The sequence below is a fragment of the Equus przewalskii genome, chromosome X, assembly GCF_037783145.1.
Source record: "Equus przewalskii isolate Varuska chromosome X, EquPr2, whole genome shotgun sequence".
NCBI classification, from domain to species: domain Eukaryota; kingdom Metazoa; phylum Chordata; class Mammalia; order Perissodactyla; family Equidae; genus Equus; species Equus przewalskii.
In genome coordinates this window covers 38553007-38578526 of record NC_091863.1, presented here as the reverse complement: position 1 = coordinate 38578526, position 25520 = coordinate 38553007, and the positions used below count along the sequence as shown (strand labels likewise).

The 25520-nt window shown below is 42.0% G+C and overlaps 1 protein-coding gene across 12 annotated transcripts in view; it reads right to left on the bottom strand.

The window, feature by feature from the left end:
* JADE3 (jade family PHD finger 3) overlaps positions 1-16917 on the bottom strand; it is a 128596-nt gene extending 111679 nt beyond the window's left edge. For 2 of the 12 annotated variants that reach the window (XR_011536289.1, XM_070606447.1), the window contains exon 1: positions 16758-16821. The gene's annotated coding sequence lies outside the window, so the exon portion shown is untranslated. Of the gene's footprint in view, positions 1-16361; positions 16520-16757 lie in introns of those variants that run through there. The other 10 variants (XR_011536288.1, XM_070606454.1, XM_070606445.1 and 7 more) reach the window with 8 other exon arrangements.
* Between the last annotated feature and the right edge of the window lie 8603 nt (positions 16918-25520).

Here is a 25520-nt window from a genome sequence, read left to right as displayed (position 1 = left end):
CCTGTCATGAGGCTGTGAAGGGAGCAAACAGATGAATGTTGGTCCAGTGGAGCGAAGAAGAACTGCAAGGTGTCATTCTGGAAGACTGTTGAGCCTAAGCTTTGATCTGTTTGAGAGCCAGAGAGACATAGGGATTGGGAAGCTTGGTTGTCTATCATGTAAAGAGAGGAGTGACACCATGATGACAGTGATCCACAACAATCTGTTACTGAAAATCTGCCATGGGCATGCCCTCTAGGCCCTGGGAATCCAGCAGCACAAACCCTGCCCTTTCAGTTATTTGCTGCTGCATAACAAATTACCCTAAAACTTAATGTCTTAAAATAACAACCATTTTATTTGCTCACAATTCTGTGGGTCAGCAATTTGGGCTAGAATTAGCTGGGTGGTTCTTCTGCTAGTCTTTCCTGGTGTCCCTCATGCGGTTATAGTCATCTAGCAATGTGCCTGGGGCTGCATGATCTAAGGTGGCTTCACTCACATGTCTGATGGTTGACTGTTGACTGGCCTCTCCAGATCACCTCTCTTGCTCCAGCAGGCTAGCCCGGGCTTCTCCAGCTGGTTGCTTCAGGGTTCCCAGGGAGCAAGAGGGAAGCTACAAGACTGCTTGAGATTGAGGCTCAGAAGTCACCCAGCTACTCACGCTGCATTTTACTGGCCAAACAAGTTACAAGAACAGTCCAGATTTGGGGAGTAGAGAAATAGACACCTATTGACAGGAAGAGCTAGAAATTCACACCATAAAGGGGTGTACATACAAAGATGAAAGGACTTGTGGCCATTAAGCACTCTATCGTACCATCCCATCTGGGAAAATGAGTGTGGAGCACATTTAGTTCTGTGGGCCTTCAGAGATGGTAGGAACCACTGAGGTGACAAAGATGAGCTTTTGACTGGGTCCTGAGGAACGTGCAGGATGGAACAAACCCAGAGGAATGTGGAGAACTTCAGGCAGGGCAGTACAGAGTAGCAGATGACTCACAGAATATTTAAACTCTAGTGAATACATGCCTGGGTGGAGTGGGCAGAGAAGAGGATTTGGGAAGTTAGAGGTAAGGATGGTGAGGAAGGATACAATTGGGGTGGGGGGCTTTAACTGTCAGGATCTCAGGAGTAGAGACACTACCTACTAAGCATTGAGCAGTCAGGGCTCAGTGGTGGCCTAGTGACCAGGATGGGGATGGTAGTATAGGGAAGATGCCTTTAGAGCCTGCACTTTATGGACAGCAGTCTGGAAGAAAGCTGAGTTGGACCTGGAGTTTAGAGGCACGGTGTTCACGGCAAGAAAGCAGCCTAGAGATGGTTTCCCTAAAGGTAAGTGCCTACATGGATTCTCCTCAAGGGGCTAAAGTGCATAATTAGAGCTTTTATACATAGATTTATTTAGAAGTATAAAAAATGTTTATCCTGAATTTAAATTGGTTATCCTAGAGAGAGCTAAATTTATGCTCATAATACACACACACACACCCCTCTCCCATATAAGATGTGAGTTTTATATGAGACAAATAGGATACAACTATTTACAGTCAAACTCTTGCCTATATTTGAAAAGAAAAAATTCCTAACGCTCTCTCTAACATTGTAAGTGGGCAAGGAATCATGGGGCAGGCTAGAAACTATGAGGGAGCCAGGGAAAAGCTGCCTGCAGTTTTGACTGTAATCTACACTGTGAAGCTATGCTTTGCCCAGGCAGGCTGCATGCCACACTTTTCACAGTGGCAGCATGGCACAACACCAGTTTTCTTTTGACAGTCTGCAAAATGCATATTTCTTTTCCAAACTACTGCTTTCCACAGGATTTATGTGGCCATTAGAATATGTTACAAATAATTTTTTAAATATAATATGAGAATTGATGTTTAGTTTGTTAATTAAACAGCAGGCAGCAATTCTATTTCAGGTATTTGTGGGAGACAGAATGTAAAGAATTTGAGGGTTTCCTACACTCTGGGAGCGGCAACCTAGTTGTAAAACCTTGAGGTTATCTGTACACAAAACAGGTCACCAAGTAAGGAAGTATGGCATTAGGTACCAAAGTGAATAGAAAAGACAGGACTTAATGAGGGAGCACGGTGTAGGGGATGGCATCCAAACGAGTGGGGGTTCGGGGACAGGGAAGAGCCTCTTGCTGAGCTAGAATTTGGAAGAACTAGCCCAAGCAGGACTGGCAGGGCAGAGACGGAAGGATGTTCTAGTTGTGAGGAAAGGCTCCAGTTAAACTTGGTGTTGAACTGTTGGTGGTACTAGGGAAGGGGAGGCAGTGAGGAAACAGTTCAGAGATGACATCCCAGACTGCGTGTTCAAGACTTCTTGTTCCACACAGTTCCCCTGAAATCCCAGGTGAAGAATGGTCCTCAGCTGATAGACTGTGTCACGTGAAAATATTATAAAACAACTGAACTATAACAGACAAGATAAGAAAGGACATTTAGGTTCCCCTTTGCACATATGGGGTTTCATCCACTGTCTAGTAGATGAATGGGTACCCCTTTGTGCACACTTCATAGCATAGGGAGATGGTCTCCAGGGGGAAACACAACCCCTCTGCCCTTGAGGCTTGCTCAGACTGAGTGAGACCATACTACAGAGCAGCTACGCAAGAAAGGGGCCTGCACTGCATTTCCTAATGACACAGTGCTCTAAGGAAAGATTTGAGTGGGCATGCTGAGTTTTTGCAATTCTCCCCTCAATGTGCTCCTCAAAACTGGGGAGGTTGCCTATAAAAAGAAGTGCTTTAAAATAGGATCTGAGAAATTGTAGATGGTTCACATCATGGGGGCTCCAAGAAATCACGCCTCAGTGTCTCAACAGTTAGCTTTATTTAAAAAAAGTACAAAAATAACATTTAGTGACTATCTAAATTACTTATTTTGTGGGGAGATACTCAGGTTTATACACTAGCCTGGGGCTTGGTATATAGCAAGCACTCACTGAGCGTTAGTTGATTCGGAGCTACTTTTTGCAGCTTCTTTATGAAGTATAAATTTTTGGTGAACATGATTCTTTAATGTTGGGGGGGGTGGCAAGTAAAACCATCAAAATTGGGCACCTGGTCCAAACTTTGGATGTTATATAGGACTCTCATACGTCTACGTCCTTAAATGTTTTTACCATCAAGGACAACTTTTTTTTTTTTTTTTTTTTTTTTGGTGAGGAAGATTGGCCCTGAGCTAACATCTGTGCCAATCTTCCTCTATTTTGTATGTGGGACACCACCACAGCATGGCTTGATGAGTGGTGTGCAGGTACACACCTGGGATCTGAACCCACGAACCCCAGGCCACCAAAGCAGAGCATGTGAACCACAACACCACTGGGCCGGCCCCAAAGACAACTTTTGAAATTTCCCCTCTAGACAGCATGCTTTGAAGGCTTGCCTACCAAACACACCACACTTATGGATTACTTAATTTCTCCACTTTAATCAATCAAAGATGAATGTTTCTGACAGGAAAAGGCTCTATTAAACATGAGATAATAATAATAAAAAATTTGGCATGTCAGACATTGCTCAGCATTTTATCCTTAATATGCCATTAATTCCACACAACAATTCCAGTGGTTGTTATTATTAACTTCATTTTACAAATGAGGAAACTGGGTCACACAGAGGTTAATCTCACTCAAAGCTGCAAAGCTAGTAAGAAGCAAAAGGAGGATTCAAACAACTTGAGTCTCTGCTACTCTATCCATTCTAGCATTCAAACTAGCTAACGAGTTTTACTATGAACGGTAGTATGATTCTAGCAATCTTGATCTCAGGTATTTACCCTAGAGAAATACAAACGTATGTGCACACAAACACTTGCACATGAATTTTTATAGCAGCTCTACTTATAATCACCAAAACTGTTAATAATCTAAACGTGGTAGACTCATACAACGGAATACTACTCAACAGTAAAAAAGGAACAAACTATTGATACACATAACTTGGATGAATCTCAAAAGCATTATGCTAAGTGAAAAAAAGCAACACTCAAAAGACTGCATATAGTCTGACTCCATTTATGTGTCACCTCAAAGTGACAAAACTATAGTGATAGAGCACAGATTAGTGGCTGCCAGGGGTTGGGGTGGGAAGAGAGTATAACTAAAGAGATAGCACATAGGAGTTCTTTGGGGTGATGGAACTGGTTTTCACCTTAATTGTGGTGGTAGTTACACAGATCTATACATGCGTCAAAATCCACAGAACTATGCACACCTCAGAAAAGTTAATTTTACTGTATGATAATTAAAGAAAAAGGCAATATAGTTCAGCTTCTTTTTGGCGAGTACTAACTTCTGCTATTTCTCATTTACTCACAGTGGACTTTTACCATTCTACCTATTACTAACAATAGCTTTCAGATTTAAAAATTAAAAGAGTTACACTATAATGTGAAGCAAAGAACCATTATCAGGCTACACATCCAAACTAAATGATGACAGTATCTCTTTAAATAAATATTCCTATTCCTTAAAAGTTAAATGAATTTGAGTGCTTATTCTCTTAAAAATAAAAGTATTTCAGTAAATTACTAGATGGCATGATATTTGATATAGCAATTTGCATAGCAAAACAAAAATAAGTAATCAGGGGCTGGCCCAGTGGTGTAATGGTTAAGCTCGCGTGCTTTGCTTCGGTGGTCTGGGGTTCAAAGGTTCGGATCCCAGGTGCAGACCCAGCGCAGCTTGTCAAGCCATGCTGTGGCGGCGTCCCACATAAAATAGAGGAAGACTGGCACAGTTGTTAGCTCAGCGACAATCTTCCTCAAGCAAAAAGAGGAAGACTGGCAACAGATGTTAGCTCAGGGCCAATCTTCCTCACACACATACACAAAAAAGTAACCAAAATCAACCCTGGGAAGGAGAATGTGATGAAATGAGGATGTCATGGAGAACTACAGCTCTTTCTACAATTTTTCAATTTTTATTAGAAGGCATTCATGTATCCCTGGTATAATCAAAAAGAGAATTTTATGGGGCTGGCCCCATGGCTGACTGGTTAAGTTCCTGCACTCTGCTTCGGTGGCTCAGGGTTTTGCCGGTTTGGATCCTGGGTGCGGACATGGCACCCCTCGTCAGGTCATGCTGAGGCGGCGTCCCACATGCCACATGCCACAACTAGAAGGACCCACAACTAAAAATATACAACTGGAGGGCTTTGGGGAGAAAAAGAAAAAATAAAATCTTAAAAAAAAACAGAAATTAAAAAATCCTTCTGGATTGAAACAGAGATATTTCCCAAGTTGCAGTATCCTTCCATCCACAAGGCTTCCATTGCCTTCAGGAACCCCGTGGTTACTCCACTTACCAGGTCAGGCTTGTTTGTATTCTACGCAACACCTAGTGCCTCACTCACAGCATAGTGGGCACTCAACAAATATTTGCTGAACTGAATTGCACCTGTAAATGTGAGGAATAAAAATGACAAACACATGGTCACTAACAAAACCTATAATCTAGAAAGACTAAATCATGCTCTAATTTTGAATGAGGCAAATTATTACTGAGTACTGATGATGTGCTCAATAATTACAAAGGCAGACACAGAATTTCGGAAGAGAGCAAGACAAACATATAAGATACTGCCAATGGTGTAGAGGTGTTTAAAACCCCAAATAGGCATAACTCAAACCAGAATCAATTATTCCTGGCTCCCTAGCCATAAAACCATAAAATTCAAGGGGGTGAGAAAAAGAAAAATAAGGGGAAAATCTAACCTGTACTGGGTTTCTATGGGCCATGCATTGCATTAGACATTTATATAGATTAAAACTTGAGGATTCAGGTTTCAGCTCAGACATGTAAAGCACTGGGAAGCCACCATTTCCACCCTTACAACAAGAAAGAAGCTACACTGAAAATTAATGACTCTTCTTGGATCTATTAGAGAACCGAGGTCACAGGGCAAACCACCATCTCAATATCTGAAGACACAGGTGCCTGCAGGCAGATACAGGATCCAAGCACTAAGCTGGGAGGAAGATGAAACTAGAAATTCTGACACATTGCTTGAGGCCAGAGTTTGGGATCATGAGACTATGCAGCTCCTGGGCTCCATGTGATGAGGGGAGGAGATTCTCATTCTCTTACCAGTTTTCCCTAAGGGAATTCCACCAGGCTCTTACAGGGAGGATCAGGGAAAAATCCCAGAGGAAGCTTCCACTGTGGTGCTGGTTGGCCGAGGAAAACAGTACCCACTGTGAAATCCACCCAAACTTCTTTCCTTATCTCCAGTAAAGCACAAAAGCCTTAATCTGCAGGGGGAAGGGCTTAAAACCCATGGCTTGAGGACACTGGTGGATACTCACTGCAGCTGTGGGAAAGGAAAAAGAAAAAGCTCCACCCCTGGAGGAGGGGCAGGAAATCTTGTGAAGGGCACACTCAAGACCCAGGATCCAGTACCTGCCTAAGTCTGAGGCCTAATCAAATCATGAGAGAACTCTCCCCTCCCCCACGAACCACCATCTGGCAAACCAGCTACGAGGTTAGGAACACTGGAATACAACTGGGAGGGTTGCAAGAGACAGCTCTCGGGAAACAGCACAAAGGCAAAACCCAAAGCCAAGCAGGAGTCAAAAAGAAGGTATCACTAGAGGCATTAGAAATCTCTGGTGCCCAGAGCAAAAACAAACGTCAAACACAAGCCAACTCCTGACTAGATTAACTCAAATCTCAACACTAAAGGCCTAGCAGAAGGTAACCTGTGTTCCCCAAACATATCCAATATTTACCTCAGTATCTCCTGCCCATGTTCAGCTTTCAACATGTTTATGAGGCATGATAAAAAGGCAAGCAAATATTCTAAGTGACAAAGCAATCATCAGATCCAGACTCAGTATGACATGGATGTAGGATTATCAGAAATGAAATTTTAAAAAATTATGATTAATATGCTAAAGACTCTAACGGAAAAGGTAGACAATATGCAAGACCAGATGGATAATTTCAGCAAAGAGACAGAAACTGTAAGAAAGAATCAAATGAAAATGCTAGAAATAAAAAACACAGTAAAAAAACAACATGCTCAACAGTAGACTTGACAAAGACAAGGAAAGAATCAGTGAGCATGAAGATCAAGCTTACTGATCAGGTCAATGAAAATTAAAATTAAAAGAGACAAAAGAGTGTAAAAAATAGAACATAGCATACAAGAACTGAGAGACAATATCAAACAGTATAACATCCTTGTAACTGGAATCCCAGAAGAAGGAAAAAAAACAAAACAAAACAGGGCACAAGAATTATTTGAAGAAATAATGGATGAGAACTTTCCAAAATTAGTGACAGACAACAAATCACAGATACAAGAAGCTCAGAGAACTCTGAGGAGGATAAATATGAAAAAATTAAAAAGCCACACCTAAGCAAAAACAAATAGCTCAAAGGCAGCCAGAGGGAAAAAAAAGACACACTAACGTTAGAGGAACAAGGATAAGAATTATGGCAAACTTATCAAAAACCACATAAGCAAGGAAACAGTGGAGTAACACCTTGAAAGAGGAAAAAAATGGTCAACTCAGAATTCTATATCCCACGAAAACGTCCTTCAAAAGTGAAGAAAAAATGAAGACTTTCTCAGACAAACAAAAACAAAGAATTTACTGTCAGAAGACCTGGCATAAAAGAAATGTTAAAGGAAAATTCTTCAGACAGAGATTATGATTAAGGTGGGAACTTGGATTAGCATTAAGAAACAAAGGGCATTGGAAAAGGAATAAATGAAAGTAGAATATAGTATTTCATTTTCAAAATGTTTCAAAAGCCAATTTCCAGACACCAGCCAAGGGCCAATCTTGCCAGCAGGCCTTCTAAAGAGAGCAAGCAGCCTCAGGCCTGCTATAGTAACTCTTTTCAGCACAATAGGGTACTATACGTTTAAAAACCTACAGCTAACATCAAATTTATCGGTGAGAGATAGAATGCTTTCCAAGATTGGAACAAGTTAAGGATGTCCTCTCTTACCACTAGAATTCTGATAAAGAAGAAAAAAAGAGTACTCGTATTGCCTGATTTCAAGACTTACTATAAACTATAGTAATCAACAGTGTGGTAACAACAAAATGACAGACACACAGATCACTGCAACAGAACAGAGAGCCCAAAAATATACCCACACAAGCACAGTCACATTTTAGACACAGGTGCAAAAGCAATTCAGTGAAGAAAGGATAGTCTTTTTAACAAATGGTTCTGAAACTACCAGACATCCATGTGTAGAAAAACAAACCTTGACACACACCTCATATTCATGGCTGGTGGGAATACAAAATGGTCGAACTACTTTGGAAGACAGCTTAGCAGTTTCTTACAAAAACTCAGCAATCTCACTCCTAGGTATTTACCCAAATGAATGGAAAATTTATGTTCACACAAAAACTGGTATGCTAATGTTCACTGGAGCTTTATTCATAATTACCAAGAAACTGGGAGCAGCCAAGTTGTCCTTCAACAGGTATATAAACTGTGGTTCATCCATACAATGGAATACTATTCAGTAATAAAAAGCAACAGGCTATTAATTCACATAACATAGATGAAGCAAGTAAAGAAGCCAGACCAAAAAAGACTACATATTGTATGATTCCCCTCATATGACATTCTGGAAAGACAAGACAATAGTTAAAAATTCAGAAGTACACTATTCTAAGGCATTTCTAGGAAATAAAACTTACTGGATATATTTTTTAATAGAGATAGCTCTGACCAGGTCAACTTGGGTGGGAGTCCATGAAAGTGCACATCACCATCCACCATCTCTTTTTATATAAATGCATTTAATTTTTAAAATCAGGTAATATATTCACATGGCTTAAAATTCAAAAGGTATATATAAAGGTTTACACAGTGAAAAGTCTCCCTCCAACCCTCTACCCCTGACCATGTATGCCCCAAAGCTATCAGTGTCTTGAATATCCTTCCAGAAATATTTTATATCTATGTAAGTGAAAATGTATATATTAATGCCCCACTATCTCACACAAATGGTAGCATACAAACACACCATTCTGTTTCTTGACTTTTTTCATTTCATACATCTTGAAGATTATACAATATCAGTGTAATATTCTACTGTATAACCAAGCCTTGACCAATACTTAGGATATTATCTTTTGCTATTACAAGCGATACTTCAAGTAATATGCAAATATTTGTTGAATAAATTCCTGGAAGTGTTTGCTGGGTCAAATGATATGTGCATTTATAATTCTGATGGCTATTTCCAAGTCACTGACTTTTAAAATGTCAGGGATTTTTCATTTTTAATTTTTACCCTAGGAGGAAAGAAGGGAAGCTGAGCTTCTAACACCAAGCAATTTTCTGGAGGAATGTACGTACAGCTCTAAGATTTACAAAGTGAGCCTTCTACTCAGTTGCCCACACATGCTTCCTAAGGTCCAGTTGCATCTTCATGTAATATACATCAGGCCACAAGCTGGTTGTAAAGCCTATTTCAGTTACGTGAAAGGTCTTACTTCTGAAATCTTCACGAGCAGAGGCCAAAGGCTGATGCCCCAAACTGCTGGTCACTGGCCACTCGCTTCACAGCACCATACTGAATTCTTCACTGCAGTCACAAGGAGAGTTTTAAAATCTTGACCAAATAAAATGTATCTACAGAGAATCCTTCGTCCTTATCACAATGCCCAAATAAGGATTTCTTCTGTTAGGTAACAACTATAAATCACATAAAGATTATGAGGAAAAGCTGCAAACATTTCTCTCACCTTTCAGGTAGTGATGGATTCCCAATTAACCATCTTTTTGCTTGACTACAAAACCTAGTACAGCCTAATACACTACAGTTTTTATGATAAAGCTTGAACAGGAGGTTGGGGAAACCCAAGGGCTCCTTTGATAATAACCATACAAAATCAGTAAGCAGTCAAGCCACCACCCATGAGAATATCTATGTCCAGAGCCACACTATCTCCCTTTGGCTTCCTTCTAGAAAAATCATCACTCAGCCCCACACTCAGTAGAAGAAAAGGTAGAAAGGGTGGTACAATCATATCAGTCTCAAGAAAACACTACATTTAAGTGAGCGTTTAACAAGATTTATCAAAGGAAAAGAGGTTACATTCGTTAATAATTACTATGCATCACTGCAACAATGGCCCCCAATTTTTTCACATCTCCTTGTAGCTACACCTTTGGATGGTCCCCTCCCACAATAACTCTAGGCTTGGCCATGAAAGCACTTCAGTGCTTTGGCTGATGGGACAATATCAAATGTGACATAAGCAAACACTGGAGAAGTGCTTGTGTACCGGTGCTTGCTCTCACTTGCTCCTTTTTGTGCCTTTGAGACCACCATGTTAACAAGTCCAGACTAGCCAGCTGGAGAAGAGACCACTTGGAGTGGAGATGAGCCATCCCACCTTAGAGCCTCTTTGACCAATCAGCCTGCCAACCACCAGATGTGTGAGCAAGGCCGTCCTAGATCATCCAGCCACCAGCTAAGAACCCTCCCTGCCAAAAAAGCTAATTAACACAGCTACCTCAGAGTAAATGTTTGTGGTCCAGTACGTACAGAAAGGGTAAGAGAACACTTGTCTTCCTCCCATGAAGTTTACTCTGCATGTAAGAAATAGTTTCAAACTGAAAAACCTACAGTACCTGGATGAGAATAAATATATAAGTATTGAAAAAATGCCTAAGTCTTCCCAGATTCTCACAAATGTGCTGTCTGCCATCACAGATGGCACACACCAAAAAAACAAAAAAACATAAAAAATTTCCATTTAGTCACTGAAGCATCTTTACCATGATATATTTAAACCAAGGTCTTATACTCAACATTTCTAACACTGAACAACAACTCAGGTTTCCAGGAATTACTTTTTCTCCCAATTCTACTTTTTTCCCCATTTCACAGGGCTCAGTGAAAGCTGAAAGAGCTCCCTTAACACAGCCTAAAAAGCATCAGACATATGAGCCTAATTAAACCTCCTTCTAGAAGCATTCTGCAAAACCAGCTTCTTCCAGCATCACAGCAACTCTTTTTAGCCATGTTAATGGAAGGCAGTAAAAACTGCTTAAGATCTACACATTTGGGCCAGAAACATTGCCTCTATTGGATCACAAAGTGGAACACTGAAGGGGAAATGGCTTTCTCAAGCCACTTTTGTTCAGGCCTCACTAGATGCTTTTCTGGATTAAACAAACACACACACACACACACACATCATACAGTTTAAGAAAAGGTGAAAAACACCTTTCAGCAGCCTCCCATTGCCCTTGGAATAAAACACAAGCTCCTTAACAAGGTCCCCTAAGGCCCTGTCAATCTTCCTCTGCCTACTTCTTCTCTTTACCCAGGTCCTAGCCAAACCTCTGTGGATCCTTTCCACATCTCTCTCCCACCTCAGTGCCCTCACAACACCTGCTGTTTCCTCTGCCGGGCGATCCCTTCTCGCTGACTTTTACCTTGCTTATTTCTGCTCATCCTTCAGGCTCCAGGGTACCTTGCTGGTCTCCCTCACAGAAGTGTTCTACCTCTTACTTGCTGTGTGACCTTGGGCAAGTTACCTTTGCTTCACCTCCCTGAGCCTCACACCTCAGAGAGACACCCTATGTTAAATACTTAGCACAGTGCTCGGCAGACAGGAAATGGTTAACAAATCATTGCTGTTGTCACTGTTATTATCCCATATAATGATCTCCATCATAGCTCCTAGTACAGTTAGTAATTAGATATTTATTTGTAGAAAAATTAGAAACACCACCTTAGTTCCAACCTTAATACCTAACACTTTTCATGCTATTTCCCCACATACTGCATTTTTGGAGGGGAAGATGAAGTCAATGTTCACAGAGCAATTATTACCTCAATTAATTATTACATCAGAGACATGGTTTGGCAAACAAAGATACTGAGGCATAGAGAAGTTAAGTAACTGGGCAAGATCAAGAGTAGATTAGAATCCAAGCTGGCCTGACCCCATAGCCTGTGCCAGGTGTACGACAACAAAGGCCTCCCTAACTCGTGAACCTTGCCATCTAAGGGCAGCAAGACTGAGAAGATGGATCTCCACATTTACGTACATCCCAAAGGACTCCCAAGTATCTACTCTTCAGATCCTTAACCAGCCTAGTGTTCTAATCACCCCCTGTAAACCCTTTCAGCGAATATTCTTCCCCCTGACTGTGATGGTAAATTTCCTTACTTCCTTTCCACTGGATGTTGAACTGTTAAGGAGATGAATATCCTTCACCTCTTATACCCCTAGCAAACAGGAGGCATTCAATACATGTTTGCTGAATGAATTAAATGAAAATGTTGGAGAATATATTATGGCTACAAAGTTAGGGAGTGGCAGAGTTGATTTTCATAACAGTATTAAAGTTTGGCATAGTTAGGAACAAATCCGACAAGAATGATGACAAAAGGGGAGCCTATCTCAACCACTTTTACAATTGATAATGATTTCTATATCTAGCTCTAGAGATTACATGTGAGTTACAAATGCATGCTTCACAGCTATAGGTAGACCTTACTCTACCTCTGGGGCCCTGTATCACCACCAATGTTCTGTTAGATCCCACAGCTACACCTGAACCATCCTTCATGACAGGAAGTCCTTGACAAATACCAATCTCTCATTGGTTACTCTCAAATGGTTCAGAAAAAGAACCAAAAAGAGCAAATTGGAGCAAACTGTTAATAAATGGTGATCTTAGGTAAACAGAATACGGGAGTTCTTTGTACTATTCAACTTTTTTGTAATAATATTATATCAAAGTAAAAAGGTTTTAAAATCTAAAAAAGAATAACAACAATAATTTTCCCAGGAGATTCCAACACACAAGGTCTAGTGTACTGGCTATGATGATATCATATTCTCGTCAGTTGTTCCAAAAAAACATACTCCAGGCTCGGGTTTCCTTGCCTATCAGCCAATATCAAGGGACGAAGAGCTCCTTGAGTAGCAGCCTTCAGCCATAGCTTCTGGGTTCTGGCAGAGATTAAATTACTTACTGCTTGAAGAGTATTAACAAACGCATAGGTATTTCCTATTGATCAAAGCCCTAGAACGATTTTCCCACTTTCTTCACTTGGCTGCCCTCTGAGTTTTTACTTTCCTTTTCCTAAGCTTAGCTAGGGGGTCAAATTCTCCCCAGGACCCTCCTGTCCCCCAAGAGGAGCACAGAGGCAGCTCTGATGGTAAGAGCTTTGCTGCTATTGTCTATGGAGAGCCCTACGGGAGGAGGGAAAAATAACTATAAGGGAGTCACAAAGGTTCCAGAAACAGAAAACTCAAAGCAGTGGTTACTTGGTCTGTAAAGACCACTTGCTAGCAGCCTTTTATTCATTCATCACTTCTACCCACTCATCCTAGAGCCTCCTCACCCAACAAACCAGAATGCTTCGGCTTTCCCAGCCACTGTAGCCGGAACAATAAGTAGAAACTTGTAAACCATTCAAGTGTCCCCATATTAGCCATTTCAGGAGAGTGCCAGATGGGTGTCACCCAACACCCAGCCCTCACCTATAAGGTGAGGAAAGTAAAGGTCATAGAAAGTTATCCCCTGATGAGAGATTTTCTTAATGTAAGCCAGCATATGAGCTCTACCTTCCTCAACTGCTGTTTTGTATAAGCTCCATGAGGAGGGAGGTGCATTATGTCCTATGATAACGTTCAACGTCTGTATTCCTGATGAAGGCTTACAAGGGCCCTCTGTAATGCCACATCTTCACGAACACCCGATGCCTCCTGCCTCCCCCAGTTCCCCCAAAATACTTGCCTAGTTCTAGCCAGACCTCAAAGTAGTGGGCAAAAAGAAGAAATGGCTTTGCGCAGCTTAGGGGAGAAATGGGTTGTTACGGTTGGTGGAACAGAAGGGAGAGAAAAGACAAGCATTATCAAAGGAGAGGATCATGCGACCTACAAACCTTCAACATCCTTTGTTCTTTTTTTTTTTGAGGAAGACTAGCCCTGAGCTAACTACTGCCAGTCCTCCTCTTTTTGCTGAGGAAGGCTGACCCTGAGCTAACATCCGTGACCATCTTCCCCTACTTTATATGTGGGACGCCTACCATAGCATGGTGTGCCAAGCAGTGCCATGTCCGCACCCGGGATCCGAACCCGTGAACTCTAGGCCGCCGAGAAGCGGAGCGTGCGAACTTAACCGCTGCGCCACCAGGCCGGTCCCCATTCTTTGTTCTTGAAAATTTCTTAACTCATACTTTTCACCTATGTTGAGAGCCCTGCAGCACCGCCTGTCCTGAGCCTGGGAACCTCCTCTACAGGCCAGAAGGTGGGTCACAGGCACCCCTAAGGCTGCTTCCAAGTCACTCCTGGCTCCCAGCTGAACACAAACACTTCAGGGAGCAGTGGGAGGCCCTTCTCCACCTTCCCCTACCTGCGACCAAGATTCACAGGCGAGAGGGCATTTACCACACTGCCAAGACACAGCAACGTGACTCAGAGAAGAGGGAGACAGAAAGTGCGGATTCTAGAACCAGACCTGCACTCCTGAGTATTCCAGAAGTGACCGGATGAAGAACGCAAGGAACTGTTTCAAGGCAACAATATTGGGTTAAGAGCTCTTCTCTAGCAAACAAAACTGTAGAGAAGAGCACAGCTGAAGAAAAGGTGGCAATGATGGTAGTAGCTACCGCTGAGAAGCACTTCCCAAGGATCTCGTGTAAACCTCTTACCCTTTGAAGAGAGGTATTATCCTTTCAGGGCTCAAGTATTTAAGCTCAGAGCTCACTTTAAATGAAAAAGAAAATGATATGTTATGGAGGTAGAATACTCCTAGGCTAAACAAAAAAGAAAAAAAAAGTATTTTCACTTATCCGGAGAGTAATCACATGAAGCTATAAAAGTATGAGAACTACACTATTCAAAGGGTACAGAGGCCAGGATCCACATTCCCATTGTTTACAGATGTTATGAAAGTATTAAATTAAATAAAAACACAAAACTTTGTTCAAGCTGACTCCTTTCTCATCCCCCACCCCCCAACTCCCAGGCTGACAAGAAGTGGCTGCAGGGAATGTATTTAAGAAAACCACTCTGGGAAAGTGGATTCTGGGTTGCTTAAACTAAGCCAAGATGTTGTGCAACCAGTTTTTACCTAAATTATTTTCCATTACTTTCCGAGTTTAGAGAGAAGCAGTTATCTTTATCAGACTGAATACAGGGAATGAGGCCGCCTTCCCCTCCAGGCCACTGGAATCACCATCAACACGGTTTTGATTTCTTATACAATCAGCCAGCGGCGGGAGGGGCGTGGGGAATCTGCTCCTCAACTTCACAGATAAACGGATCTCACATGGAAAAAAAAAAAAAAACCCTCGTGCACATCTGAGGCCATGGATTTCCTTGCAACTCAGATAAGCCAGAGAAGCGGCCAAACAAGTTTCTTGCCAAAAGCCTAGGAGCTACATACGTCCCGGGGCTACACAACGATACCAACTTTTAAACACGCCTTCACATACCCCTGTTATGGTCACTCATTCGAGATCCCGCCCTCCTTTCCTCCTCGCAATAAACGCAGGTTGCCCCGTGCAATTTAAAGCCAGACTTCAGAGCCGACGCCGGGGCTCTGAAAAGCGAGAGGTAAAGATTGGAGGGAGGCTCTCTTCTGCTTTTCTTTTTCATCGATTGCCCCACGGCGAAGGGAATAACACCAACTCGACCGCTGGAGAAAAGTTAACTTTGCCGTGCCCAGCGGTGGGAAATTTTTCCCGTAAGACTCGCAAAGCCCTACTGCTTTTCCCACCCCCCGGAGCGCCCGGCGCCCGGCGGCAGCGGCGGCCCCGAGCGGCAGCGCCCGAACAATGACGGCAGGGGGAGGGAAAGTTCGTCAGCCCGCGGGGCGCCCCGCTCGCCGGGGGCCTCGCCGCTCCCCGCACCGCCGGCCCTCCTCCGCAGGCACTCGGTCCTTCCCGCCCCCCGCCCTGCAAACAGCCCGGGCGCGCCCGCGCTCCCCGGAGCATCCGGCCCCAGGCGGCCCGCGGGGCAGGTCCTCCCGCCGCGGGGCTCACGCCGGGAGCCCCGGGACCCGGCAGAGCACGGGCGGAGGGGGCGCCGGGAGGGGGCACCGGAGGGAAGAGCCGGAGCAGTTATGGCGCTCAGTCGCTGCCCGAGCGGAGCTGCCGCGAGCCCGGGCGACCGCCCCCGACCCCCGCACGGCCCCCGGCCCTGCCCCGGCCGGCACCGGGGCCGCCGGGCACTTCACCTCAGCCCACACACGCCCACAGCCCGCAGCCGCCGCGCACGCCCGAGGCGACCGCGACTCGGAGCCAGCGACCCGGCAGCGCGCTGCGAGGCTGACCGGGACGCCCGCTCCGACTCCCTGCGGCCGCCACTCCCACCGCCCGGGCGGCGCGCCGCGGCCCCCTCAGGGGCGCCTACCTTCGCGTGGCTCGTCGCGGCGCCTTCCCGGCTCCACGCTCGAGCCCGGCAACGTGCCGGGCGAGTCCAGCAGGGGAGGTACCCGCCCCCTAACCGCTCGCTTTCTTCTCTCCCCTCCCTCGCACCTGCCCCCTAATCTCCTCCCCGCCCCCGCCCCCGCCCGACCCGCCGGGGCCGCCCCCTGCGCCGCAGCTCCCGCCCTCGGCTCCCGCCCGCCGGGCCCGTCAGGCCTCCGCGCTGGGCAGGCGGTTGGGCGGCGGCGGCGGCGGCGGCGGCGGCTGAAGCGGCGCCGAGCACTATTGTATTCCTGACACTGTGCGCTCCCACGCTCCGCCTCTTCCCCTTCCTCCCTCCCCCCACTCACTCCCCCCAACCCGCCGGCCGCGCTCGCCCTACCCGACTGGCTCCCCGCCGTCCGCCCGCCGCGCGCTCTTCTGGCGGGCTGGGCGCCACAGCCAGCGCCGCGCGTCCCGAGGCCCCGCCCCCTTTTGCTCCCGCACCCGCCGCGGCGCCGGGCTCCAGGTGGGTTCCCCGCGGCTTCCGCGGCGCGCGTGCCTTCCAGGAGGAGCCTCGACCGGCCGAGTGCCAGAGAGGGCGGCGGGGAGGTTCCTGGGCTGCGGCGAGAGACAACTAAGCTTTCATGGCCCCTTTCAACTCTGAAGTTCTCTAAGTGGACCCTCGTGTATTCAACTCGTTGTCCAGCCACTGTTGATTTAAATCGTTTGCGCTTGGATTACCTCTGAGAATAAAGCCCAGGTGGCTATCATATCATAGCATAAACTTATTCAATTGTAAGACAAATCGTTGATGATGTCGTGTGGCTTTTTGATGTGTCAACTTGGTTAGGCTCCAGCCCCCCGGTTTTCAATCAAGCACGAATCTAGGTGTTGCTGTGAAGAGATTTTGATGTGACTAAAGCTCCTGATCAGTTGACTTAAAGTCAGGGAAACTACCTTGTATAATCTGCGTGGGCCCCATCGTTCCTTTCTGACTGCATGCCCTGCAGATTTTGGGTTTGCTTAGCCATCCCCACAATTGTGTAAGCCATATATCTCGTAATGAATGAATGAAAAAGCAAATTATATACGTATGTATATATACACACAGCCGCAGTCATGCCTCACTTACCCCCGGGATATGTTCTGAGAAATGTGGCGCTTTCATTGTAGTGTGCACTAAAGGGGAACAGAACTTGCTACCTCAAAATGTCTCTTTAACATGAGGATTATTTTGAAGAAACAAAAGACAAAGTTTTTCTTGTTACCTCCCCCTTAACTGCCTAAAAGAATTCAGATTTAAAAACCTGTCTCAGGATGCGAGCTATCACCTTAGCATAACGGGAATTAGATGGTAGACAGGGAGGAACCTAGAAAAGCCTGTTTGTTGGGTTCTCATCTGTGTTCTTTTACTTCTCATGTCGGTTTAATTCTTAGACCAGCTGGAAGAACCTCGAAGGGTAGAGGAAAATTTCTTCCTCCCCTACGGTACTTAGGCAAATCTAGATGGTATAGCTTACTACACACCTAGGCGCTATGGTACTAATCTTATGAGACCATGGTCACATATGCAGTCCATCGTTGACCATAACGTTATTATGCAGCCTGTGACTATATATATATTGTCCTGTTGGTCTGCCTCTCTGGTGGAATCCTGCCTCATATAGATGTTTAAGCAACAAATCCTTTTTGATTTACTACCAGGGTTTGAATATGTACCATGTGGAATTACTATGAACTCATATTGTCATTTTCATTTACTTTTCTAGGCTAAACAAAAATGTAGGCTCTTTTATATTTTGTCTGTTTTTCATATCGAAGATGTAGTTCTATTTCATAATATGCAAATATGTGAGTTCTAAAATATTCACAGTCCTTCAGACTTACCTCATTCTATATTTACATATAAATATATAAATATGACATGTATTATACATATTATGTTATATAATTATATATTAATATAATACTGTAATAATACATATAATTATATTTAATAATTTATAATTTATATTATATATTATAAATATAAAGATATTTATATATACCTCATTATACTCAACTCATTTTGAAATGTTAACTTAAAAAGCAAATTCACTAGTTATTTTACCCTCAAAATGAGTTTATTGGGAAATAGCCAAAAGAATTGCGATTCAGGATGTGCATGCTATGGTGAACCATAAGCAAATCCAGAGAGACAAAAGAAGGGGCTTGCTTTTGTAGGGCAAAAGGGGTAGCAGAGAAGGGCTGTTCTAAAGGAAAGTCCATTGGAGGAAAGTAGCAGTTCACGGTGGTGACAGCTTCTCGTTCGCTGAGCTGTGGCGTTTCTCATTGGTTGCACTGTTGCTGGGCTTAGAGAGAAATCTTCCTTCGGTAGTAAAGTAGTTGTACTTCCTGTTGGAAATGCAAGCATGGATCTCTTTCTGTTTGGAGTAATTGATGATGTATCATAGGGCATGAGAGCTTCCCCTACAGGCCTTCTGGACTCCAATTTAGTTGAGGTTTCTTTTATTGATATCACAGAAATAATTATAGCTTCACAGGATCCGTAAAAAATATTACAGAAAAGTCCCATGTATTCTTCACCCAGTTTATCCCCGTGGTAATATCTTACATAACCAACATATTGACCTTGGTACAATCCACAGACCTTATTCAGATTTCACCAGTTTTACATACTCATTTCTGTGTCTGCATATATAGTATTATGCAATTTTATCACATTTGTAGATTCATGTAACCACCACAATCAACTATTTCTCCATCACAAAGATTCTTCTTGCTACCCAATATAGTCACAGTCACCTCCTCCTACTCTAACCCCTGGCAACCCCTAACATGTTCTCTATCTCTATAATTTTGTTATTTCAAGAATATTATGTAGATAGAATCATACCTTTTGAAACTGGCTTTCCTTTACTGAGCATAATTTCCTTGAGATCCACCCAAGTTGTAGGCATCAATAGTTCATTCCTTTTTTTGCTGAGTAGTAGTATTGCTATGGTATGGATGTACTATATTTTGTCCACCCATTGAAGGACATTTGGGTTGTTTCCGATTTTTGCCTGTTAAGAATTAAACTGCTATGAACATTCATGTAGAGTTTTTTGTGTAAACATAAGTTTTAATTTCTCCAAGACAAATACCCAAGAGTGTAATTGCTAGTTCGGATGGTAAGTGTAAGTTTAGTGTTAGAAGAAACTGCCAAAATTTTCCAGGCTCTCTCTACCATTTTACATTTCCACCAGCAATGTATGAGAGATCCAGTTTCTCCACATCTTTGCCAGCATTTGGTGTTGTCACTGTATTTTTATTTTAGCCATTCTAATAGGTGGGATATCTCTTTGTTTTAAATTGTATTTCCCTGATAGCTAATGATGTTGAGCATCTTTTCATGTGCTTATTTGCCATCTGTATATCCTCTTTGGTGAAATGTCTGTTCATGTCTTTTGCCCATTTTCTAATTGTATTGTTTGCTTCTTACTGTTAAATTTTGAGAATTCTTTATATATCCTAGATACAAGTTCTCTGTCAGATATGTGGTCTGAAAATATTTTTCGCAGTTTGTAGCTGGTCTTTTCATCCTTTTAAGAGATTTTGCACACCAGAATTTTTAATTTTGGTGAAATCCAACTCATCAATGTCTCCATTTATGTATTATCCTTTTGGTGTCATGTCTAAGAAATTTTTTGCCTAGCCCCAGGTCCCACAAATTTTCTCTCATATTTCCTTGTTATAGTTTTATATTTTACATTTAAATCCATGATTCATTTTGAATTAATTTTTGTATAAAATATGAACCTAAGGTCGAGGCTCATATTTTTGCCTATGGAATTTTTTATTAAAATGACTATCTTTCCTCCATTGAATTGCTTTTGCACCTTTGTAAAATCAGTTGGCAGGGGCCAGCCCCCTGGCCAAGTGGTTAAGTTCGTGTGCTCCACTTTAGTGGCCCAGGGTTTTGCTGGTTCGGATCCTGGGCGCGGACATGGCACCGCTTGTCAGGCCATGCTGAGGCGGCGTCCCACATGCCACAACTAGAAGGACCCACAACTAAAATATGCAACTATGTACTGGGAGGATTTGGGGAGAAAAAGCAGAAAAAAAATATTGGCAACAGTTGTTAGCTCAGGTGTCAATCTTAAAAAAAAATCAGTCGGCATATTCGCATTGGGCTATTTGTGTGGGGCTACCTCTCGGTTCTCTGTTCTTTTCTGTTGTTCTATGTGTCTATCCCTCTGTGAATACCAAACAGTTTTGATCACTGTAGCTGTACAGTCTTAACATTGGATAGAGTGATTCCTCCCACTTTATTCTTCTTCAAAATTGTTTTTAGCCATTCAAGGTCATTTGCCTTTCCATATAAATTTTGGAATGAGCATGTCTGTATCTACAAAAACCTTGCTGGGATTTTGATAGGAATTGTGTTAAATCTTTAGACTGATTTGCAGAGAATTGACATCTTTACTATACTTAGTCTTCCAGTCCATGAACACAATATGTGTGTCTCTCCATTTATTTAGATCTTCTTTGATTTCCTTCATGAGCATTTTGGAATTTTCAGCATACAGATCCTGTAAGTGCTTTGTGAAGTGTATACTGTATTTCATTTTCTTTGGGGTGATTGTAAATAGTATTGTGTTTTAAATTTCAGCTTCCTCATTCATTGTTCATTATTAGTGTATAGAAATGCAATTAATTTTTGTGTTTTGATCTTGTCTCTTTTGACTTTGCTGAACCCATTTATTAGTTCTAGGAGTTTTTTGGTAGATTCTTTGGGATTTTCCACATAGACAATCATGTTCTCTGTGAATATCGACAGTTTTGTTTTTTCCTTTCCAATCTATATGCCTTTTCCTTTCTTTGCTTGCCTTACTGTGCAGGCTAGAACTTTCAGTACTATGTTGAATAAAAGTGGTGTGAGCGGACATCCTTCCCTTGTTCCCTGTCTCAGGGGGAAACAGTCCATCTTTCATCATTAAGAAAACTGTTAGCTGCAGGGTTTTTTGTAGATGTTGTTTATCAAGTTGAGAAAGTATCCTTCTATTCATAGTTTGCTGAGAGTTTTCATCATGAATGAATGCTGAATTTTGTCAAATGCTTTTTCTGCATCAATTGATATAATCATGATTTTTCTTCTTTAGCTTGTGGATATGATAGATTACATTGATGGAATACTGATTTTTGAACTAACCTTGCGTATCTGCAATAAGCCCCACTTGGCCATAGTATAATTCTTTTCATACCTTTCTGGATTCTATATCACTAATATTTTGTTGCAGATTTTTGTGTCAACGTTCATGAGAGAAGTTTTGAGGGTTTTCGTCACTGTCTTTGTCTGGTTTTGGTATTAGGATAATACTAGCCTCATAGAATGAGTTGGGAAGTTGTGCAGAAAAGAGTTAACATAGTAGGCTCTTGGCGGGCACCTGGGAGCTTGGATTTCAGGAGAGTTCCCACTGTGCCCAGAACCGATAAGAGTGGCTCACTGTGCCAATCCATTTGTGGCTCACTGTGCCAATCCATTTGTACAAATGTGATTTATGCTGGGACTAGGATTCAAGTCTCCTGATTTCCAAGCTGTGCAGAAAAGAATTAACATAGCAGGCCTAACTGCTATCCTTTGAAAGGCCTGTTTGCAAGGTCGGTCCTTAGATGGCATCTGGAAACTTGGATTTGGGGTGAGTTCCCACCGCTCCCAGGACTGATAAGAGTTGCTCTCTGTGTCTAAACTGTTTGTATAAACAATATGGTTTGTGTTGAGCATCTGCTTTCCTTCTGGGAGTCTAGAATTTGGGTAACTGCTAGGCAGAGGGTGCCTACGAGACTAACCCCCAATAAATGCCCTGGGAACTGAGTTTCTAATGAGCTTCTCTGATAGACAACATTTCACACGTGTGATCACAACTCTTCGCTGGTTGCCTTAGGTGCGTCCTGTGTGACTTCACTGGGAGAGGACTCTTGGAAGCTTGTGCCTGGTTTTCTCTGGACTTCACCCCATGTGCCTTTTTCTTTTGCTGATTTTTCTCTACTTTCTCTTGCTGTAATAAATCATAGCTATGAGTCTGACTATGTGCTGAGTTCCTAGTGAATCACTGAGCCCGGGAATGGTCTTGGGGACCCCTGACACAGAAGTGTTCCCTCTTCTTTGGTATTCTAGGAGAGATTGGGTAAAATTGGTGTTAATTCTTTAAATGTTTGGTAGACGTCTCCAGAGAAATCATGTGAACCTGGAGCTTTCTTTTTTCAAGAACTTTTAAATTACAAATCCAATTTGTTTAATTGTTACTGGACTATTCAAATTATAAATTCCATGTTAGTTGAGTTGTGGTAGTTTGTGGTTTTCAAGGATTTGGTCCATTTTATCTAAGTTATCGAATTTATGTGCATAGGATTTTTCATAGTATTCCTTTTTTTTTTAAACACTTCTATCACCTCACAAATTTATCCCTTTTTTTGGTGAAAACATTTAAGTTCTACTCTCTTAGGAAATTTCAATCATACAATATGTTATCAACTATAATCCTGATGTTATACATTGAATCCTCAAACCTTATTCATCATATAGCTAAAAGTTTGTACATTTTTACCAACCTCCCTCTATTTCCCCATCCCCCAGCCTCTGGCAACCACTATTCTACTGTCTGTTTCTATGAGTTCCACTTTTTTTTTAAGGTTACATATATAAGTGATACCATGCGGTATTTGTCTTTGTCTGGCTTATTTCACTTAGTGTATAGTATATACACACACACACACCGCATTTACTTGATCTATTCATCCATTGACAGACACTTAGATTGTTTACATACCTTGACTGTTGTGCATAATGCTGCAATGAACATGGGAGTATAACCATGTCTTTGACATAATAGTTTTATTTCATTAGGATATATACCCAGAAGTGGGATTGCTGGATCACGTGGTAGTCCTTTTTTTTTTCGGGGTGGGGGCTGTCCCTAATGTCAAAGAAATTTAATAATTTGCAAGTTTGTTTTCCAAATAGTGACAGATTTTATGAACATTTTGTTCATGGTTTGACTATATATTTGCTATGGACAGACATTCACATAGCATCATTTTTCCAAAGAATTTGGGAACTGAGTTGAGAACTTTATTTTCTTTTCAATGGCTGCAGAATCTGTAGTAAGATCCCCTGTCTCATTTGTGATATTAGTGATTTGTGTCTTCCCTCTTTTTATCTTAGTTGATCTTGCTCTAGGTTTATCAATTTTATTGATTTTTTTCAGAGAAATAGCTTTTTGTTTAATTGATTTCCTCTATTGTTTTCTATTTGCAATTTTATTGATGTCTGCTCTTATCTTTATTTCCTTCCTTCTGCTTGCTTTGAGTTCATTTTATTTTGCTCTTCTTTTTCTGCTGTCTTGAGGTGGGAGCTTATGTGATTGATATAAGACCTTTCCTCTTTTCTAATGTAAGCATTTAGTGTTCTAAATTCCCATGTCAGCACTGCTTTAACTACATTCCATAAATTTTGATATATTTTCATTCAGTTCACTGTATTTTTTAAAATTTCCCTTGAGATTTCCTTTTTGACCTATGGATTAATGAGAAATGTGTTGTTTAGTTTCCAAGTGTTTGGCGATTTTTCTGTTGACTTTGTTATTGAGTTCTAGTTTGAATCCATTATGGTCAGAGAACATACTCTGCATGATTTCAATTCTTTTACATTTGTTGAAGTTTGTTTTATGACCCAGAATATGAGCTATCTTGGTGAATGTTCCATGGGTATTTGAAAAGAATGTGAGTTATGCTATTGTTGGGTGGAGTGTCATATAAATTAGATCCTGTTGCTTTATGGTGTTGTTGAGCTGTATAATCTTACTGATTTTATGTCTAGTAGTTCTATTGCTGAGAGGGAGTATTGAAGTTTCCAACTATAATTGTGGATTTGTATATTTCTTCTTTCAGTTCTATCAGATTTCGCTTCAAGTATTTGGAGCTCTCTTGTTTGGTATATACCCATTTAGGATTGCTGCGTCTTCTTGGTGGACTGACCCTTTTAACATTATGTAATAGTCCTCTTTGTCCCTGGTAATTTTGTTTGCTCTGAAGTCTACTTTATCTGATATATTTTTTATTTTTTAATTATCTTATTGCGGTCATATTGGTTTATAATATTGTGTAAATTTCAGGTGTACATCATTATGTTTCAGCTGCTGTATAGACTGCATCGTGTTCACCACCAAAAATCTAGTTTCTATCCATCACCATCCATGTGTGCCCCTTTACCCCCTTTGCCCTTCCCCTACCCCCTTCCCCTCTGGTAACCACTAATCTATTCTCCTTATCTATGTGTTTATTTGTTTATTTTCCACATATGAGTGAAATCATATGGTATTTGGCTTTCTCTGTCTGACTTATTTCACTTAACGTAATACCCTCAAGGTCTATCCATGTTGTCGCAAATGGCACGATTTCGTCTATTTTTATAGCTGAGTACTTACTATTCCATTGTATATATATACCACATCTTCTTTATTCATTGTCTGTTGATGGACACTTAGGTTGCTTCCAAGCCTTGCCTATTGTGAATAATGCTGCAATGAACATAGGGGTGCATATACCTTTTCAAATTAGTGTTTTCATGTTCTTTGGGTAAATACCCACAAGCGGAATAGCTAGATCATATGGTATTTCTTTTTTTCTTTTTTTTTTTAAGACTTTATTTTTCCTTCTTCTCCCCAAAGCCCCCTGGTACATAGTTGTATATTTTCAGTTGTGGGTCCTTCTAGTTGTGGCATGTGGGATGCCATCTCAGCATGGCTTGATAAGCGGTGCTAGGTCCATGCCAGGATCCGAACCGGTGAAACCCCAGGCCGCCAAAGCAGAGTGCACGAACTTAACCACTCGGCCATGGGGCCAGCCCCACATATGGTATTTCTATTACTTTATCTGATATTAATATAGCCACTCCTGTTTTTATAAATTGTTTGACTAGTATATCTTTTTTCATCATTTCACTTTATGCATACCTATGTTATTATATTTGAAGTGAGTTTCTTGTAGACAGCATATAGTTAGGTTATTTTTAAAAACCATTCTGTGAATCCCTGTTTTTTAATTAGTATATTTAGACTATTTATGTTTAACACAGTTATTGATATCTTAGCGCTAAAGTCTAACATTTTATTATTTGCTT